The sequence below is a fragment of the Bombus pyrosoma genome, linkage group LG10 (assembly GCF_014825855.1).
Source record: "Bombus pyrosoma isolate SC7728 linkage group LG10, ASM1482585v1, whole genome shotgun sequence".
Taxonomy (NCBI): domain Eukaryota; kingdom Metazoa; phylum Arthropoda; class Insecta; order Hymenoptera; family Apidae; genus Bombus; species Bombus pyrosoma.
In genome coordinates this window covers 12,511,825-12,534,781 of record NC_057779.1, presented here as the reverse complement: position 1 = coordinate 12,534,781, position 22,957 = coordinate 12,511,825, and the positions used below count along the sequence as shown (strand labels likewise).

The following is a 22,957-nucleotide window of genomic DNA, read 5'->3' as shown; positions in this document are numbered from 1 at the left end:
TTCAAATAATTCTTTGAACAGAGAATCATTTATTATTGCGAGTTCAAATAAAAAACAAAAATAAATTACGTTATTTACGAATAAAGAATTATTTTGTATTCACTGTTTTTATCTGTTTTTATTTGTCGTTTGTCGAGCGTTGAACAAATTTATTTTTTGCAACTTTTAACAATATCTGTCAGCCACGAAGAATACGCGAAGGTCAAATAGACTTTCGGGCGGGTTGTCCGAAAAACGAATAGTTTTAAAATTAAAAATGTGATTTGTCTATTGGAAAATAAGCGTATTAAGTTAACGATTTTTTCATTGTACAAAATAAAATTTGTTCGCCAACTAAATCCAAATAAAAGAATAAAGTTTCATTTGCAAATAAGAAATAACAAATAAATTATTGTTAACATCGATTTAATAGATAAAGAAACTTTTGTCAAATGCTCGTTGACGTAGCCAACACAGACAAGAACGGCATACAAGAGCAAGGAGCAAGGTAGATAAACTTCGTTTAGAATGGAACGTATATGTCGTAGACGGAGTGCAAACATGCTGCCAAGTGTGACGCAGGTGTGTACCGTAGTTGTTACACGTGCATCAAGATGATGTCATTACTAGTACTTATTTTTCCACTAATATTTCCATGTTTGGCATTCTGTAACGACGTAGATATTTGCGCGATATCGATACGATTGAAATTCATTCCCCTGCTCTCGCAATCTCTATACGTATTTCCAACAGTCGTCGAAAGAGAGATAAAACTAATTTGATATATATGTCCGGGTCTTTGAAACCTTATACCTTCATCAAAGGATGTTTCTCGTTCTAGTCTAGATACCGTTGATAAAAAATTTAGTCTAATGTTATTTAAACGGAGGAGACAGATGCGTTACGTTAATACACTGTCAAAAATAAAGCTAGCGTCATAACGTAAATTTCATATTTCGCATAATTTTTAACGCAATATTTCAGTTCGCTTGTCCAGGGCAGATCTGAAACTGAAGCGAAAGTGAATGATCTGTACGGAAAAAACGACAGGAAATATTATGCAGTATGCGTGCACAACTTAGTCCGAACTTTTGGGAAAAGTTTGATTTATTATGTTGCTTCCACGTGGCTTAAACCGGAGATACCGAACCGGAGATATGCTTGAAAACTCGACACCCAACGTTGTCCCTTGCACGTCCGAATTATATACCCAAGCGAACAGCCAGAATACCTTCCACGCCTCTTCAGATTCCAACCTAAACAATCGGCCACCCTCGTTGAGGACGGAATGGTTCGTACCGTTTGGGACTTGGACCAGAGGATTTTGTCCGGATAAGAATTTCCTTCTAAGAACAATTTCTCGGAAGATCTCTTGAAAAGGGATTTCCTCGTAACGGCTGTCAAAGATACCGCGTTAAGGGCACATCCTGCTACTAGTGGTAGCAATCGTTTAAAACTTCACTCGCACGATGATTTCTATAATATTTTACCAAATGTCCTAATGGACAAATTGTAAAATGATTTATTTAAAAAAAAAAAAAAAAAAAACGATGATTTCTCTCCGATGTATCCAGATTCTGGACTACAATTAGTAGCACGAGATATTTTAGTAACAAATCTTTCTCCATCTTTTACGGTTAATAACGTATGCAGTCAAAGTCGCACAGGATATTGGCGAGGGATAAAGAAATTTCTACCAGAATGAGAATGAGACCACCTCGCGCAACTGTCGATGTTTTAAACATTAAAAGATATAAACACACGTAGATACCGACCGTATGCATATCTATGCGTTTAAAATTCATTTTTTCCAGCCACAATAATACGATGATAAAATTTAACGACGATAAATATTCCACTATTATTGAAAAATCGTCGACGACCTTGAAACGCTCGGGGGGGGGGAAGAAATGACCTTGAAGGGAAAGCATGAACCGCGATATTCGTAGTTCCAAACCAAACAACCTTTTCCTCGTACCTTCTTTCGTATCTGCAAAAATAACAGAAATATTCGAGTGGATAAGATAAAGGAAACACCAGCGTGTATGCAGGTATAATCGTTCCTCAGTATACGGAAGTTCGCTTCGAATTTACAGCAATACCACCTTGCGTGGTTGTAAAGTTACGACGAAAAGAAAATGATACTTGTTACGTTACATTTACTCCGACGTAAAAAGTTAAAAATGAAACTGCCTGTATATCTGTATAGGATTGCGACCCTAACAAGGGTAGGGCATAGTTAAGTTAGGTTAGGTTAGGTTAGGTTAGGTTAGATCTCTTTCCATGGAATTTTCAACTACGATCCTGCCACGCCTCGGACAAGACCCACGTTACTCGGGATGCTCGCCTCTACGACGTAGCTCAAGATCAAGAACACTGGAGACGAGGCCCCCTTTTGTGCATAATTAACAGATTTCTTTTTTACAACCTCTGACAATCTATAATTTATTTGATTGAAGCTTGATTTTTGATTAAAGCTTTTTTAACACTACTCCCATCGGAAAGTATCTGAAATTAGTAACGTTAATGCGGACGTTTAAAACTCAATTTATACGGCGCGTCGCCCGGTAGCAATTCTCATCAAAGTTATAGCACCAGAAACGATGGGTGACTGAAATTGTGAAAAGGTCGACAATAACTTTTACTGCGTAGGAAATCTTACATGGAACGTCCTTGAATACGAACCGTTTAACGACAGTGTCGTAAATGTTTTTACTTGAATGGAAACATGCTGATAGGGGAAGCACACATAAATCGTTCGTTGATCAGTGGCAAGAGTAGTTTGCATTCCGTTGCGTAACTTTTGGATCATTCGCAATTCCGAAGCTTTCACTTGTTAGAGAAAGCAAATAAATTAAGGCAACGGCAGTAGTAAAACTTTCTGAAAGGCACAGTTACGAAGGAAGGAAAGTAGGTGCGCGAGATCCCGAAAATGTCGAGGGAAGCCGATGTTTGGATCGGGTCGGGTCGGGTCGGGTCGGGTCGGGTCGGGTCCCGAAAGTATTTCCAGACTCGAGAATATCGGGCTTCTCGACAATGTCGAGAACGCCAGGCCGCATCAAATAACAAAAAATATGTACATTTCAGGATAACGCGACAGCCAAATAGCAAATACAGCCTTACAAAACCTCGTTTGCAAATAAAACAATAAAGACAAACGCAATTTCGTAATTCTTACACTACGAAAACACGGCACTGCGCGTATAAAGCTAAACGACAGGAAAAATCGACAGGATGTCGTATCGAAAATATAAAAGTCCAAAGTCGCAAAACGTAGCGGCTAACCAGTGACAAGTTCAAATTGAATCTAGAAAATAAACTGCGAATGAATCGAGTAATAACGAAATCTATTTGGACCTACGGAGTACAATTACGGGGCACGCCAGCAAGAAGCTGTATAGCCAAGGTGGAAGCATTCCGAGTAAAATCCACGATAGGATGCACCATGGTATCTCAGAAATGAGGATATACGAAAAGCTTTAAAAATATCATGCGTGCCCGAAGGAATAGTAAAGTACACTAAGAGATACCGAAAAGGACCCCTTTTTAAAAATAGAAAAACACCGCGATCGGCTAACAGCAAAAGTTGATGACAAACTAAACGGAAGACGGCTAAAGAAACAACATCCTTTGGGCTTAACCTCATCATAAAACATTTGCTGAAAAGAAAAATCTCAAATGTCATTGGAGGGAGGATCGAGAAAAAAATTTCATTTCGAAACTGGCTTTATTGATACGACAATGTCATGAAATGGATAGACATTGCAGAGCAAACAGGGGTAGGTAAAGACAGGAATTTTTCATTTTATACACGCCACATGTGTCTTAAATGTAGTTCGTGTCGCAAGTCGTAAACGTCATAAATGTGTCGTAAATGACGTAATATCTGGAACGAATGTATATATATATATATGTAACGTGTTTCTATCCTATAAAACGTATTTTAAATTTAATTTATTAACGTCGATTTATTAAGATTGTAATTCTGATCGAAAAAGGATTGAATTAAATCAAGCTACGTCGATGAAAAATTTAAAGAAATACATATGGAATAATAGATACAGTTTGACGCGTATAACGTGATCTCGAAAACGACGTATAATACATGCGTTTACGACGTATCGTAAGTGTATTTACGATATGGCGTAAAGTACGTTCTCAGGTTCGACAGCTAACTCTGATAGAAAGAAGAGTAAAAAGAAAACACCCCACTGACCTAACTAAAGAAATAAAATAGTCAGACTGGAAGATGGTATCCCGCTGGCGGTAGCCATCCACGTGTTATTTAGCAATTAAGTTAGACAAATTTACCAAATGTCCAGCTGAACAAATTGCAGAGTACAAGTTAAATGATAAAAAGAAAAGACTTCTGACAGCTAATTCCGAATTGCGATTCAATTTCTCGAAGTTTTCGAGAATCCGGAAAAAAGTCGGATCTGGAAAAATATTCTCGTCCAGACCCGATATTTTCGGTTTCTCGCACGCCTCTGAAAGAAAATTTAAGACTGCAACTTACCAGTATTAGTGACTTTGTATTACATACTTCGTTGTTATTGTATTATTCGTAGCTGTATAACGATCGTGTATTTTTGGATATACGCGACGTACGAAAGTGGTCATCTCCATTTCATGACATTTTTGAAATTTAGCGCCAAAGCAGTGAATCGATACGTACTTTATATAATTTCGTGAAACAATATGACGAGTATATTTGACAGCTTACGTATCGCGTCTATTAATTGCTCTTGTTAAATGGAATCGCGTTTTCTAAAAATCCAGTAAAATTACACTAGAATGAAATCTTTCGAACTCTCTTTCGTCCGTCACCGTGTATTTTAGAAAGAAAATTGGTTTGTCAACCCACTTTTCGACTATAACGATCGATTTTTATGACCGTCTCGATAAAGGCGGGCAAGAAAAAAGAAGAGAAAAGGATATGAAAGACGCTCGGTATGAAATGGAAACGCGAGCGGCACTCGAGTAAAAAGCAGTAATGGAACGATTCTAATTGTTCGGTTAGTTTCACAGTTTGTAGAGCAGCGTCCGTGGCGCGTACACCTGTTCAAAAGGGAAACGAAGGGAAGAATCTCGAAAAAGCCTTCGGGACACGGTTTACTGTTGGCGCGGACCTCGACAGTCGGCTGGCAGACTGTCGCGGCCAGGGTCAACCACTTGTAGGATCCTGGCAACTGCAGCAGACTACAACCGCAAAACGCCTAGCTTGGAATACCAGCCGCGCGTGCACACTACTGCACACGCAAGAAGATGCGGAGACGCGGCCACATGCATCTCGCGCGGGCACACGCGGATACAGCGGAGACGATCTCGAATCGAAATTCCTTGAGCGTCGTGCCAAAATTCCGGACGAACGTGGTCCTTTGTTTCACTGTCAATGATCGCGCGACTTCTCGTCTCGTTCATCTATCACGCTTATACGCCTCTTAATTACGCTTCGATGAAAGCGTCTTTCATTCGCGATCGATCCAACTACGCGCTTAAGGTTTTTCGCACAGAAGCGATCCTTGTATCCTGAAATTCGCATTTTAATCTTATTTTCTAACCGAAGGATCGAGGAAACGCAACGATACGTTGCTATTTCTTTTGCCTCTCGTGCCAAAAAAGCTGACACGTTCTATCAAAGTTATCTATTTATAGCAAGTTCTACATACATGGTAATAGCTTTTGACGCACAGATTTTTGCCACTCGTGTCTTTTTTTCCAATCTCTTAGTTCAACACATAGGCGCGTCTGCCCCACTCCATCATACTCTTGCTGAATTTTCTACGAACGCACGTCTTTTCCTCAAAGATGCCCGTTTCCACGTGGCTTTCACTTTAGAACGTACAATATACGCATTCGATGCTGGTACCTGTAGCACGTTGGAAAAGCTATTACCGGCCAAGTATTATGATTTTAGACAAGAATGAAGCTATCGTAGTGTTATTCCAATATAATATACGTATATCGATATAACGATCAGCGTTAAACGTTTCGAACATTTCGAAACGTTTCACTCTCATAATTGATTTCCATCATTAACTTGTGTTTTAATACTCATGGGCAAAATCAACCACTCTAAATAAATCTGCCATTTTTATACGATTAAACGTTATTATTGGGAAGATATATTTTCAAGCTACGATAACCGTTTTTTATCCCTTCTATTAAATGTTGCCAATTGTCGAGTACAATCGTTATACAATAATTGTCGAGTCAATTATATTTCTTTAAAAGGGATTAAAAAGAATCGCGTGCAATCCGATTCAGTTATCGGCAATCGCTGGAATCTTCTATGTGTTGTACGTGCCGTTGTGTGCGTGCATGTGTAATGTGTGAGCGTGCGAGCACGAGTAAACAAAAGGAGCGGTAGGAAGCCTCTTACCGAGATGCCTCTTGGTAAGTTTGTGTAACAGTTTTTAGCAAGTACGTTTGTTTATTCTATCTAGGTGTGCTCTGGCGTATCTTGTAATATTTTCTTCAACTGTGGGAACTTTTAACCTTCTCTTTATATCGTCGTTTCGGACGAATTCTAACAAACTACGACGCGTTTAGGATCTTGAGACGATCCTTTCGGCGTTTTCTATTTCCTTTGCCCTGCGTTTGATTTGGCCGCGGTGCCTCGGATTCGTAATCCGTTTAATAAACTTTAATAATGGTTTAATAATAATTTAACTATGGTTTAATAACGTACAGATGTAGGTTCAATAATGATTTTATACATGTATTAATAATTTGATGTTTCTGCGCCATTTCGAGCCTCTCGTTTCAAACTGTTGCATCGAGTTTGTAATAATTTCCGTTTGTTTCGTTCTCTCTGGAACGTTTTCGTTCAAGTTTAATTCGTTTAATCCGAAATATCGAACAGGATTTGTTTATGCGACTGGAAATTTGTACAGACCGATTTTAGGCGTTGCTTCTAGCTACTATAGTTGGGTTATATTTTTCTAGAAGATATTTTTCAACGCGATATTTAAATCACTTGGAAATCAGGCGACGATAGACTTTGGCTCCATCCAGTCTCGTACAGACTAACAAGTACACGCGTAGTACTATGTTGGAAGACCGATGTGAATGACTGTGTGTACATTTGTATTCAGCTTGGAAGCGATTAGCGGCTGTAAATGAGCATCGTATTTCAAGGTCATTGGATATTTCCAGTCCGGAGAAATAAATATGTCCTCGACTAGATAACCTTTAGAAACACGTGAGACATCACCGTGCGTGTAATCGGCGTACAAGAGAAAGCTGCTTTCGAGGCCGTGCAAGACAAGAGTTGGGTCGTCGCATTGCGGAAATTTCAGGAGCGCATAAATTACGAATGTTAATCCAATTTCCACGCGTGTACACCGTATCATGTAAGAAATCACAATCCATCGTAATTTGCACAGGCACGTACTCACGGAAGCATACTCTTTTGCCACGGAAATACGTACGCAAAGGTTACGTGATCGCAATATCGCAACGCCTTCGCAACGATTGTTCCCGCGGGTACTTTACCGACAATTATGAAACGATGATTCCTGAGCGTGAGCGACGTAAGCAAATGTACAAAGTGCTGCACGTAAGGCCGCGACTCCGCTATTTTTCTGTCATTCGCAGCCATTCGACGAAATATGTTTTCAACGGTTCTTTAAAGGTGTTAACGAGAAGACAATTGACCATAAACTTCCATGTATATTTGAAATTTCGTCGATACGATGAATTTCATATCAACGCTGTTATTCTTTCCTAGGGGTAAATAAAATCTAAGGTATTAAAAGTTACGACGTTGTAATTATTTCAAATTATTTCTTTTCTTTTCTTAAATATACGGGGCAGAGTGACACGATATGAAAAATACACGTATGAAAGCTAAGTGACCAGAAAACCGAAATTCTACCGAATGCAAAATGTATTTGTTATTGTACGTCGCATTTGACGGTAAGCGTATTTTAATGAAATATCGAACTGCGTTGTAAAAATGTATTTTTTATTTATCGTTGATAGAAATTGAGAGAACAAGTTTCGCCGACCTAAGTAAGGGATAGAAATATCATAAAAAGAAAAGCGGGTTGAGGATATCTTCCTAACGGATAATCCTGGGTTAACGATGAGCCCTCGATAAGAAAGGATAAACCGAATGGGATTTTTCCTCAAAGAAACAAAGTGGACACGAAATTTTACGATAATATCTCAAACAAATTTTACGCGTTAATATCGCTTCAATCTTATATCGATTCAGTTGGCGTATCAATGAAACTATTTTTATCGACAAATGTCATCGAGTTTCCATTAATCGATTCTTAGTATTACATGCGCAACTTTTATACAAATTTTATAATTAAGCAATACGTAGTATAAAAACTGATGATTATATATCTACAAGAATTCTATCTCTTAAACAAATGCGTAAAATCAAGGAGGCATCAACGTTCCATCGCCATCTGCCAGTGTTAAAATACGAATATCAAATGATTCGTAAATTTTTGCTTTCGAAACTAAGATTTTTTATTTTCCCACGTTATACGATTTCTTGAATTTTGTTTTCATTTCGTTCCGGTAAGAAATTCTATACGACGCAATTCCTAACTACGATCGACAACGATTCTTATTATTATCATTCATCAACTTCCAATACTCGTTTTTCAAACGATGTTGCTAATCCGATAAGGCAGGATATCTGTAGCTACAAAGTAAGCTATAAAAGTCATACGAACAAAAGCACAGATTCGAACAGCAACGCGATAAATACATACATAAATATGAGATGTATTTATTGGCCGAGAACATGACCAAATACAGTAGCCATGATTGTCTAATACATATACCACGTACATATATTTGTAAACTGTGCGGGTAATTAACTGCATGTACGATTCTCCTATATGAATTCTGTCAATATTCCTTTGTGGTTATCGAATGTGTTTATCTCGATAATTAATGCAACGACGAAGCGCTAAATAGCCATCGGATTACGAAAGCAAAAAATCTACTTAGAAATTACATTTTTACGATACATATGAAAGACGAGTAACGACTAAAACTTCATACAGCGGGACTCTGTTTATCCGAACTACATTTATTGGAACGAAATTTTAATCGATTAAACGATTCGCTCGATTAACTGAATTTTTGCTGGTTGAGTTCTCTTGTCCAAACGCGCGCACCTATTACACGAGCGAAAAACAATAAGCAACGAGTAAAATCGTCGAGTTGCTATTATACGAATTTCAATTATAAACTGTTCGTCCCTCGACGAATTCGCGTAAATACAATTCCACCGCAAAGGTAAATGTTAAAACATGAAAATGGAATACGTAACTTTTTATGAGTTTACATTCCACTCTAATCTGAACGAAGAATTAGTCTTCGTGAAAATATGTATTTACCTCCTACGCTAGAGATTACTCCGTTCCCTTGTTACTCCAAGTTATTCGTTTCACTCGTCCGTGTAATTTATTTCGACGATATCGAGAGGCTTTGAAGATTTCGCAAAGCAACGAAAATCAAAAGTAATCAGAAAAATTCGCGTTATACGATGATCGAAAGATATTCGCACGGAATGTATACAGCGATGGAAAATTATACTATTTGCTCTAATTAATGTAGGATAATAAATATATCATTCGTTGGGAGTCTGGCTGTTTCATGTGCCGAGCGAGGCTCGTATTACACGGAAATCCGAAACCAAGAACTTTCAACCTGACGCTCGACGTCTGTTCCATTGACGAAGCTACGGCTCGCTCGGAGGTGGATAAACGAAGAAAAGAGAAAGATAGAACCGGAAAATGCGTGTACGCGTGGTTAAGCGCGGTCTACAGCTGACGTTCTCGATATCTTCCAAATTCGAATATCCTCCATTCATATTTTCATCTCGCGCTCTCTGTTCCTTTTACATCCTTCGTTTAAATGTTCCAATTTGAAGAGTGCAAGCAAATAGAGTGTGAAAACTAAAGTTTTATGGATAACGATGCATGGCAATACAATTTTTTGCGAAACGATGCAAACGAAACCAATTTATCGTACTATACTGGTACAGTAAATACGTGTACTACGCTGCTTTATATAACCGTACGATATTCTTATTTTAACATTTCAACCTGTTAATTAACGGTAAAAAGAATTTTACGCTTTAAAGAAGAATGTAATACGAAGGATGATAATGTGGTTCGTTAATCCATCGCGTAGTTTCCTTGAAAAGACTGTAAGTGCCAGGACAGATTTTCTTACTTGATGGAATAATTAAAGCAGATTTATCGACGCGCGTGTTCAAACACGAGGATGGAGGCTCCGCTGACATACGATCAGTACAACATAGATCCTAGATCGTACGAATTGTTGAAAACTGAATGAATCGAATCGTTTATTTTAAAAGTCGGTTTTTACGGTTTTTAAAAACCGTTTATTTTTCAAGGTAAAGTGCGTACGAAACGCGTAACACGCATTCCAGCGCATAGAATAACCACAAGTATAACCAACCAAAATAAGTTACACGTCTCGAGTTTATAAAAAATTTCGTTTTACGTAATTCTGATAAGCAATAAAGCATTCGCTTTGACCGATAAAGTCTATAAATTTAGTTACGACGTGACGCGCGATCAATCTTTATCGAGGTGGACATTCGAGCTGGAAAATAAACGGTTATAAAATCGCTTGTCCCATTACACGCTTACGTATCACCTGATTAACATGTGATTACAGAATTACATGTGAACAGTCTCGATAAGACACGGGTAATGTCAGTTGCGGGTATGTGTGAATCTTAATTACGGCGTATGTGGAACAAGAAAATAAAATAGAACGCGTATTGCCTCTAACTACGATCGATTAAATACATCTGTAAATTGGAAAACAGGTAATGATGTTTTTCAAACGTTTCGACTTTTGCTTCGACGTATGTGGAACACGAAACTAAAATAAAGTACGTATATCTCTAATTATCTAATTGTTTGATTAAATAAAACACTCGAAAACAAACATGTAATTGTATCTTTCAAATTGTATCCGCGCTAATATTCTATGCATTTTATCTTTCTTCTGTATGTGGCTTAGAATTGAAAGCTTATATGATCGACAATTTTACGAGCAATTGCATATATATTTGTATAATTTATTGTATTATGTATTTATATGTACGAATCGTTCTGGAACAACGATATAACTGAAAATTTGTATTTTTTGAGTTATTGGTACGGAAGAAGCGGTTGCTTCTTGTGCTTTTTATGGGTAAAGTCCCATAAGCGAACTTTAAAAATTCATCACACGGGGGCAGTTGTGCTACTGCATCGTTAGGAAACTACGACAGTTCAGAGCGTCGAAGCTCGTTTTCCTTAAAATCGAGATTTTTGAGTTGTGTCGTCGTTGCAACGAACGTACGATGTACGTTTCGTTTTAATTTTAAAAACTTTTACTTCGTTTCGAGGGGAACGTCTTGCGATAGTCGCGAATGTTATCCAGATGGGCGATACTTCGTGATTTCAGGGTGACCTGCTTTTCTCAATAGAAACGTACATCTTTTATAGTATTTTTAAAATACCGTTCGATACATTTTCTAATTCTCTGCAAAAGTGTATTAAAGCGCTTTGGTCGAAGAACGACGAGTTCAAGAAAGTATTTTAACTTTAATCTCGTGAAACTTATCGTGTGAAAAACAAGGAAAGATAAGACTGTGCTTTTATGTTTACGTTTCCCTCGTCTTTCATACACTCGCTACGATTTGATAAAATTAACATTGAAATATCTTTCGAACCGAGCATTTTCATATACAAATACCTCGATACTGTCTTGCAGAGAACTTTGTAGAAAACTGAAAGATACATGAAGCGGTGTATAAAAAAGATTTCCATTTAAAGAAACGAGGGTCACCTTGGGATCTCGAGAACGCCCGCGCCTAGACAAATCTGGTGGTCATCGTAAGACGTCGCCCTTGAGACGGAACTAGTTTTATTTGACACACTTTTTCCAACAGTGTATTTGGGAAATATTTACGTGGATCGATGAAAATCGGACACCCTGTATATGTGTATATATATATATAGGCCATTTCCATTAACACGTGTTTTTATATCGAACATACTCTGGGAACGAATATGAAATGCGAGCATATCCGGACGATTATTGTCCTCCGAACCTCTTTCGCCCCTCTATTTTTTCCTCTCTCATATTCTATTTCTTTCTTTCTCTTTACCTTCGGTCTTGTCTCTCTCTCTCTCTCTCTCTCTCTCTATCTCTCTCTCGCTCGCTCGTAAGAAGCAAGGCCCTGCACCTCGGTCCTCGCATTCTTCACCGAGCCACAGGTTCATAATGATATAGAATCAATAAGAGTTAATTTTGAAATTATTTCGAAATTATACCTCTCCGAGTCAATTTTTATCTTTCTATTTTCGTCCAACTATCTACTTTTGTCTGTGAAATTGTCTCGGGAAACTGAATGAGATATTTTGACACGTTTCGTGCAAATATCCTTGTTGTCAGCTTATAACACGCACTGCGTATCTTAACCCTTCATCTGCATATTGGGTCGTTTTCGACTAATAATTTTAAGCGATCTATCGTCGTTTCCGTATTTTTGTTTAAATTTTACTTTGCTTGAAAAGATTAAAGTAACGTGTAGTAGTGACAAACGTTGATATTTTGGAAAAGCTTAAAAAGGCCTGTACGGATTTAAGCGATTCGTTACGCAGACGTCACGTAGCTAACATCGAACAATATGCAATTTGTAATGGTAGAGCAAAATTTAGTTGTCATTGTACATGGTGTATCTTCATTCTACGATTACCACTAAAAATAAATTTGTTGCTCGCAATGGGAGAGAAAATTTCTTGATTTGTCCACTGAATATCATACGTACAAATACAATACGTACAAATTTTCATCCTACATACACTTTACTAAAATAGGAAATAATATGACGATAGAATAAATAATAGCAAATAGTAAATGATCATTTACTAAAATACAATTAAATGCAATTTTGCTGGCTCTTCGATACGACACAACTGTTGTCCGTTTTAGCAATTTCAAAGTTCATCTTCGAGCTGCGGTACAGCTCTTTTCTTTGTAAACTCGCCTCTGCGAAAAGTAAACGTAATCACGTTTCAAAATTAATTCTCTTCGACAAATTAATTCCCTGCTGAAGTATATAAATCAGCGCATTACGCTTGAAGGTACAAAAATAAAAATGAAAAGATAACGCTTATTGGTGAAAAGATATTTCTTCGGTGATGCACGGTGGATGATCGAAGCAGAGGCGAAAAGAGCAAAGAAGAAAGGACGAGGCAGGTAAACCAGTTTCTTCTTGCTCACGGGTCCATCGGCTTAGATCCTGCTGCTTCGCGTCTACCCTCGATTCAGGGCTTCCCATGGTTGGTTCGAGCCTCTATCCTTAACCCATAGCACGTTTAACGGTCTTCTATTGTCCCCGGCAATGGCAAACCCCAATGGCGATCAGAAGGGGTCCCAAGGCCCAGCGACCGTTCTGGTACTCTGCCAATCAGAAAACCAAAGTTCGACCGTCTCGAAAATTTTCCACAACGTTCTCTTAAGTCATTCCACTCCCTCTCTTTTGTGACAAACTACGACCGTGTTATACGGCGAGAAAAAGAGAAACGGAATCTCACGATCTCGCCGTCGACTGCTGCAGGCAGTCGACGAGATTCTTTCGTTTCGATGGGAAAACTAAAGTTAATGGCTGCCATTGTGGTAAAGCTGCTGACGACAGAATCGAATATTTTGGAGCGTCGCAGGAGGGTGAAAGTTCCCGGGGAACTTAGTCGAGGTTGCTCTGAAAGAAAAGATACTAATTGAGGTTTCTCTGGAGTTTGAAAAATTGGTGTCCTTGTAATTTCGTTGTACCGTGTTGGTCGACGGTTACGTTTGACGAAGCTGGTACGGCAGAAAAAAAGTTTTCTTCCTATGCGAGAAAAATATCCATGGATATAGCGCTGTTGAAGGGACAAGGTAAATCGGCTAGGTTGTAGAATTGCAATGAACGAGTGGAACGTTAAGTTCGCTGGTTAAATATTTTCCATCTTTTCAATTTTTTCTAAAAAGAGCATATAGCTTTGTTTTTTATTTTTTAACGAAAGAAATATTTGTAAATATTTAAAATGTTTGTAGTTTGTAGGGAAAACACTTTTCACACGTTTCATCAAAGTAATTAAAAAGGATCTTTGGAAATTGCTGTTTATTCGTTTTTTGTCTTTGTACTCTGTCATCAAACACAGGTAAGCACAGACTTCGCAATGAACACGAGAAATTGATATTTGCAACATTTGAAGGATCTTTAAACTTAAAGTTAGTCCTGCCTACGATTAATTATACGCTCAACCTCTCTTTTCGCATTCACATACCGCTGACTGCGCCTCGCTGCACTTTAAAAGGCAATTCGCACTTGGATATATTCAAAGCGAATATTTATTTTTTAACGACGTTTAAATTGCCAGCCACGAGTATTAGGACTTACACATTTACTAAGAAGCCGTAATAAATTTTATTTCGCATAACATTTTAGATTAAAAGATACATATACCGTATGTATAATAACATTTATAATAAAATACATAATTAGAAAATAAGAGCGACGAAAAGCATTTAATTCGCACTATGCGTACATTAGCTGATCTGTCAATAGTTATGCTCGTCGGTATTTGGCAAATCGATAAGATTGGCAGTTTGACGATACAGAATTTCACAAATATTTTAAACGTAACGCTGTCGATAAGGAGACGTTCAACGATGGATATAGCAATGTGTGATCAGGCAGACTGCAACCGACAAAGATGCACTGTGGTGAAAGTGTGGAGTCGATGTATATGTGTATACCCCTATCCATAAGTGTTCTTTAAGAATTATTATCTAACTTGAAATTTGTCTGTAAAAAAATAACTGCGGATTATGAAAGATGATAAAATTTTCGATGAGTTTCCGATTGAGAGATTAGAACGTTCACCGGAGATTCCGATTTTCATTTCCTACGATGCTACGCAATCTACGCTAACAAATAATACGCATACAATACTTTACTCTATGTTTACTTTATGTACGTACGAAACTCGAACACGCGTCATACACAATGAACGTACACAGTTAATTCATCGTGCTCCTTCTCTAGCTCTCGCAAGAGTTTTTACGAATCCTTGCGTCTTATCCCACGTAAATACATAGAAAGTCACGATCGACTTGATTGACGCTGGTTCGCCAAATTCTCGAGTACCTGCATATCGAAATTACTGGGCGATCTTTCTTCGATAGCGTCAACCAATTAGCATCTGTTACACGAAGTGAACTTATGAACGGGAGTGTACGTGCAATGCAGAAGAAATACGAAAGAGAAACTAGGAAGGAAGAAAGGGAAGAAGGGTGAATCCACGGACGGAGAGAAGAGAAACGAGAAAGAGCATAGAGGGACTGATGACCGAGGATCAGCGACGCGAGGAATATCCAAAAAGGGATAAGGTATGAGAGAAACGAGGTGGAAGGGGGCGAGAAAAGGGATCGGCGTAGAGTAGTAGAGAGAAAGAAAGGAAGAGAGAAAGATGAATGACTTACTTGTCGGTGCGATAAGGATAAAAATAAAGAAGCTATTCGCGAGAGGAAACAGAAGAGAACGATGGGAAGAAAGAAGGGAGGAGACGAGAATGAGGAGACGGAGGAGGCCGTCCGGGTGACGAGAAAAGAGAGGAAAGGAAGAAACGGACTGGTGCTCTTGTGCTGCAGCCGTACGAGACTTCCACGAATCGGGACCTCCACAGTCTTCTTTACCAGTCTGTTGGTCAGAGTCGAGGAAGCTCGCAGTATAGGCCTGAACTCACAGACGATATTATGGTTTAACTTCAAATTATTGTTCTCCTTATATGGTGACCCATCGTATATCACGGCACAGGCTGTTTAATCTTACCAAAGGAGTCGACCTCGACTCCTCCGGGATGTGTCAGTGCCCTAACGCATTTCCAGGACTTTCCATGCTACTATACGCGTATCTTTAATAACGGACTGGACGAAAGAAAGCTTGTCCTTCCACTTCCACATAAGTGAAACCGATCTTGCGATTGTTTTTCGATTTCAACGCAACGTATCCGAGACATCTTCTTTTCCCTTTCAACTATATACGGTTGAGGTAAAAGGAAATTTAATTTGTAAATTTTAATAACCTTTAGTCTATAAACTTTCTTTCGGTCGCCATTGTAGCGTTATAGTTTGCGCTTCTGTTATTACTTTCTAATGGATATCGATATTGATATAGATTTGTAATAGTGTACGTTTCGATCAATCTTTCACATCTTGGCACGCAATAAGATCGCAATTACGATTTCTGAATTCGATTAAAGTCGTCGAATCCTTCTATGGTTATTGATCGAAGCATCGTCGCGTTTTTTTTTTTTTTTTATATATAAAGTTAATAGAATTAACGTAGGATCGGCGATCCGCGTCAAGGGTAAATCCCTGACAAGGTCAAAACCAGTTTTGGTCATCTTCGAAAAGAAAAGTAGTCGCGTCGTAGCAAGGCTTTTCCATAACCAGTTTTACTTGGCCCAGATACGCTGTTGATACATCAATCCTCCATTCTAAGTGCACAGAATCCTCGAACTTTTCGTATTTCTACACACCTTCGCCTTTGGGAAAATTTTGAACAGACATAGAGAAATACATAGTATTTTTAGTATTGTTCTGGCTACATCTTCGCTGAAGCAGTTTTCGTTGATCCCGTTTTAGGATCTCGTTTCGTTTGGTTAGGAGTACTTCGATGCTTACATTTCCATATTACGTCCTTATAACCTTGGTGAACGAGAGTTTTTCTCAGCCTTTGCTAGCAACATCTCCACCGAACCCTATTTAACGTTCTTTTTACTGTTTCATTTTCAAAGTTACGCGTTCGCGATCCAATAATACATGTGATAAAAACATTAATTGCAGTGTTAATTGGTACTATCCTTCCGAGTCTTATTCCTATCTTTATTACTAGCAATTAATATCACATTGTCGTAAGCGAAGGTACGCTATCATAGTACTCTACTGCACCGTGTATGAAGTAATGCTGTCTTTTTACACCCTCTTCAGTGTTCGCTTTCGTAATTATAATTAATTAGCCTGCTGTTTTTATTTGTCTAGATTTCTGATCCAAGTTCACTAAACACTGATCAGTATTTTATGATGCGTTCGATGGTGTTTTATGATGTGATTCTAGCTTTTCCTCTCACGTTTTGTCTTAGCTCTTCTTCATTTACATATTACGATACTTTATCTATTCCGCTGATTGTCCATTGTTTTCTTCCTGCAAGCTTTGTTTATGTTTTGGCTTTTTCCGAATTTAATCGGAGGATTCATTTCTGTATACCGTTCTCTATTTACTTCGCCTATAATACAGCGCTTCGTAATACAAAGTCGTCTTAGTCTGATTAATTCCTCGTTTTAGAATCAAAACACATCTTGTTAAATTAAGTAGATCCTCTTCGACGATAAAGTTAATCTCGTGTTGTAACGTTCTCAAAAATTGGCTCAAATTCCCTTCAAAGTTTCCTCTCTCCGGTAAAACAATCATTACATATTATTACGTAATATTGGCAACATTAAATGTTAAGAACTCCGATCGAAAACACGAATGTAGAATAAAGAGTATTAATTGTACCAGCGGAGAAGAGAATCGATTACCATCTGCTCGTATAGAGACGCTGTAGTGCTTCCTTGATCATAGTCGTTTCACCTTTGTGGTTTCCGGGGATAGAAATTTTACGTACCGAATAACTTCCGGCCTCTTACGTAGTCAATGTGCACTATACGATACACGTACTCTCATCCAGGAAATTATTAAATCGGATTGCGAGTTGCACCGTTTCGATTTACAATCCAACGCAGCTATCGCATATAATTTCTTTCATAACGTAGCAAGTTAGTAAATGACAGTGAAATATATATTAATCATAATAAATATACGATAAATATAAATATGTAAAATAATTGTAAAATTCTCTTGCTCCTATTATACAGACGCTTGTATTTGATGTAAACTTTCTTTGTACAAATGTTGCATCGTGGTAACGTTTGCTTGAAATTTTCACGCGGAGGTTGCTTATACGAAAAAGAACCCGGGTTGTGATTTGTTGCCACACGTTCAATTCTTTTTATTTCCAGATGAAACGATATAAATGTATATAATGAAGGATAATAATCTTTTTCCTAAACCGTAACACGCAATTAACACCAATATTAGACATAAATATAGAAAAGAGTATATGAACAAATAACCATGCATTTAAAGATTGAAATTTTCCTCTTTACAATGTTGCTGTCATACAAGGTTGCTGTATGATTTTTTTGTCGCTGTTTTATTGCCCTTAAAAAGAGTGCCGCTAGCATTAGAATAACAACAAGGTATGTACTCGCACCACGAGAAGGTTATACGGTCGGACTTGTACCTCGTGTCTTTAAAATACAGAGTGGCTACAGAAAGTAACTGTACGTAACCTTATTTTCCAGAGAAGCGTTTTTCTATCAGGTTGCATATTTCATTTTCATAGTATCACGTTCTTGAACTCGTATGAAAATACGGTCGAATCACATGAAACTTGATATTAACTTGGACTTAATTGATCAAGATACAAATGCTATAATAAATATCTACGATAGCTTATCCGCAATATGCGAGCCTATACTGTACATACATAAGCGCGTAAACGTACCGTGCCAAATACACGTACCAAACACACGCATTCAACATGCATGCCGAATACACAGGCATAAAGAAGACGTCAAGCGTACACACTAAAGGTACACGCTAAACACATTCACCGAGGGTACGCATGAAACATATGCACGTAAGAAGGCACAAGTCTGGTTGTGCAATTTCTTCGGGATGTACTGTGAGTTATTTTACCGCCGGAGGCATATTTTTTATTATAAATGCAATAAAACTGCAACAAAAAATAGAGCACCCACTTTTAAGCGATCGTTGTAAAGAAGGAGCTTTATCCTTAAAATACAGGGTAATTTGAGCCGGGAACAAAAGTTAACAACGTGCTGGATATAAGTAATTGATTTTGTAAAATTTCCAACAAAACGTTCAGTTTCACTTTCCCATCTAATTTTCTCGTATGACAGTATCTTCGAGAGATACGAACTTGGCAAACTGATGAGGCTGTGTTTTTCAAACTGAATTTAGATTGATTGTTGCGCGACTAATTTGCAGGCGACTATAACAGGTCAAGGATCGACGATTCCCCATAAAAATGGTGATCCTTGAATTTCTAATTTAAATATGCGTATACGCATACATACATAATTACAGAGAATAAAACGCACTACTCCATTTTGCCGTGAAGATGCTCTTGTCTCCTGCTCGCGTACTAATTTTACATCGTAACTTTTGTCGTATTTAAAAATGGCAAGGGAATTAATATAATACGATAAAATGAAAATACTGGGAAACAATCCCACGCACGTGGAACGTCGTATTCTACGAATACTAAGAATACAAATTTTTATTGTAACGCTATATTTATGTAATTTCAATTAGTCGATTGTGGTTCGCTTTTATACCCCACGATACTAACCTCTTTTCTCGATCAGAACCTTTCACCACGAGAACACGGATTCGGATTACGATACAGAGTTATATTTATGACATCACGAGGCCGAACGAGTGCTGCAAATGAAAGTTGCAGGATTACTCTTACTCTCGCCTGGCGCGAAAGGAAAACCCGTTTATTATGTGTCGTACCAACACCGATCAACGATTCTTGTATTCTGAAATCTTGTTTCACTCTCTAATGTCTTTATTCTGTTTGTATTTGTTACTTCTTTCAGTCTTCAGCCGGAACACAAACTGAACGATTATCACTTTCTATTGATTATATAAATTTAATTATTATTAACTATTTATTCCTCTCTCTAAAAAAAAAAAAAAAATATATATATATATATATAAACGTAAAAGTGTAACATAAACGATAAACCAACACTTGTTACTACAGACTTTTAGAAGAATAAGATAGCAGTTGACTAGTAATATATTAATCGTAGGTGGAGTAAGATTAAAATGTAGATTAGTGGTAAAATGTAGGTTAAATTAATGAATTTAGAACTAAGGTAGAGATAAGGTTTATATTATGAAGTTCATAAAGTAGATAATATTATACGTGTAATGCGAGTATGGGTTATGGTCGCGTATGTGTATGTATATGGATATATATGGATTTTACTATATTTTTTAGTACGGTATATGGCAATATTGTCGAATACATATGTATGGGCCAATATCTGCCCATACATATTCGTACAAACTGATTCGCGCTATAATGGATATATGTTTGACAACTTTTAAACACAGTATGGTGTATTTCATCGATACTATATAGCATTTGTATCGTAACATAAATTCGGAAATATTTGACGTAAGCAAAATTGTCGATTTTAGATTTAGATTGATCGACTGCATATAAATTGATTTTCAACATTATTTAGGTATCGCGTTCCTCGGTAACATCGTTGTATATATATAGTTTTCGTTTGATCTAATTTCAATCAATTAAATTGTCTTTCATTTAAAAGAATAGCCTTTATACATTTACGTATCTAAAACATACTTGATATTAAGTATTTGTATTCTTCTCAAAGAGGAGGCATTTTGAGAAACATTCTTACTTTATATCTTTATAATCATTATATTTATATACAAATATTTCTACTATATAAGTATTTGTTTCATTTCAATATCTGTAGTTACAACCGGTATATTTTCGTAATTATTATTGCTAAAAGAACAGTTTTACTGCTTGAATAGTAGCTTTGCATATTAAATAAGAAAGTATAAAAATAATAATCCATAGTAGATTAAAAATATAATTATATTTAAGCAATCGAATCGTTTCTTAAAATCTCGTATCTATATATCTTTTCGCACCGTAGCTCCCTGTTTATCGAGATACGTACCTGGTCGAACAACGACGAAGTTACACGAGTCCGACACGAGAGTTTGCGAGTAACATCGAGTCGCACGTAGCGTGAAACGAAGTCTGATATGTAATTTTACGACTAAAATGTATATTATACGCGTACAATATCGTTCATCGGCTTGTTAGACGATACAAGATAATAGTTTATAGCGGTCGAAAGTTGGAAAACGTGAATTAAAAGAAATATACATTTGTGTATTTGAGCCGGCAAAAACCTAACCTACAAGCATATCGCATTCAAAGTACCGGTTCGTTTGACAACTGTTGTAACGCAATACATAAGGTAAGACTCAGATCATTGATTTTAACGTCTTAATAACATATCAACGCATATCTAAATGTAACTTATGTTCGAACAGTCTGCGATCTACTAACGCTTATTAGTGTTACACGTTAAACGTCAAAAATGAACGTGCAGTTGTATTCTGCGGAATTTGATTTTATGAATTATAATAGAAATGTACGTTCGAATATGTTCATTTCGTTCGATGTAAATTTCACCGTTCCCAAAACAATCTGGTGTTCGCATCTCTTGTTAAAGCCCAGTGATCGAGTAATTGAACAGCGGAAGTGCATCGACGGTTAAGGCGTGATTGGGCGATTGTTTTCGCCCCGGAAATACGTCAATTGCAATTCCACGGTAAAACCGCGGTTTATTGTTTCACGCTTCATGTTCGTAAAATGTGCAATACATATGTGTCACACTGATTGAGAGTATTTAAATGTAAAACGAAAATATGGAATCAATTTCATGCAATCAATAATTATGAATCTATGAACGTAATGTGAAACTTATGATCCTTTTTATGAGTGTATTTTTGCTGGATCAACGTGCACCATAGCTAATGCTAAGGATGGATGGAATCTGGAAAAAATGAAACTGTTTCGAACTGTTTCAAAATCCACGACAAACGAGATTTATCGATTTTACTAATGGTTTATCCGTATATTACGAGCCTATATATACGAAATATACATTAAATCGGTAGTAGATTGAAAAGCGCAAGTTACAAAAATTTTTGTCAATATTCGATCATATCGTTTTACTTTGAACAATTGTAGAAACTTTAACGCAATTTCCACTGATTTTCTATTTCTTTTTATTTGCAGGTACGTATCATATTTTCTGTAATTTCGAAAGTTTTACCGTCTATTACCGGAAGAGAGCGAGATAGAAGTAGTGATCGAAGACAACGATGCCGGTGAGTAGAATTTCCATTAATGAATTCTGGAAGCATCGCGCGGCGATGGCGTCAGACGCCTCTTCGTTTTCTCGTTTTTATTTTCTTTTTGTTGGAATCCCACGACGGTCTGCCGTGGATGGTGACTGGTCGTTCGTTCGAGGAAATGGACAAAAAATTTTAATTTCTTCAGCATGTGCGCCGGAGGTGACGGATCAGGGCGATAAACGTTCCTCTCGTTATTCTCGTCAGCTTTTAGCCTCGTGTACATGTCCAGAAGCAAAAAACGTTCGATTCTCTGAAGCTCTATCTCTCGGTTCTCCCTTACACAGTTGTTGTGCTTTTATGTAGTCTACTGTAGCCGTGAAATTTGTTTCGATAAAAAATAACCACATGCTGGCTTTTTCCACCGGAATGTTCACGAGGATAGTCATACTTAAAAGAATCCATTATACATGTACAATGTATATACTTCATCTTAATGATAACTCAATATAATAAGCATTATATCAGTCTAGTGAAAATCAAGTATAAACAAATTAAAATTATCACACAAAGGGGAAACATCAAAATTAATTAAAGATGCGAATTTAATTAAACAGCCCTGCGAATAAATTAAAAGTAGAATATAATATAATATAATATTGGGCGTTAGTTGAAGATATTTAAACTATGTGTGTGCACGTAAAATAATTGAGAAATTGGTTTTAAATTCTCGATAATGCTAGTCAAAATAATCACATATTTCCCTACTATTGGTTCATTACTTTAAAAAAATATCGATGCATAAAATACGTGATAAGAGGTCCGTAAATATTTCTATTATCATATCGTTTTATAATTCGTTCAGCAATTTTTAGTCATTGTTAC

The 22,957-nt window shown here is 37.2% G+C and overlaps 1 protein-coding gene across 3 annotated transcripts in view; it reads left to right on the top strand.

Annotated features, from left to right (window-relative positions):
• The window catches only part of LOC122572061 (brain tumor protein), a 168,539-nt gene that overhangs the window by 35,670 nt on the left and 109,912 nt on the right, over nucleotides 1-22,957 (top strand). The window contains exon 1 of one of the 3 annotated variants that reach the window (XM_043736597.1): nucleotides 21,018-21,189. The exons of the other annotated variants lie outside the window; for them this stretch is intronic. The gene's annotated coding sequence lies outside the window, so the exon portion shown is untranslated. Of the gene's footprint in view, nucleotides 1-21,017; nucleotides 21,190-22,957 lie in introns of those variants that run through there. 3 annotated transcript variants of the gene reach the window in all.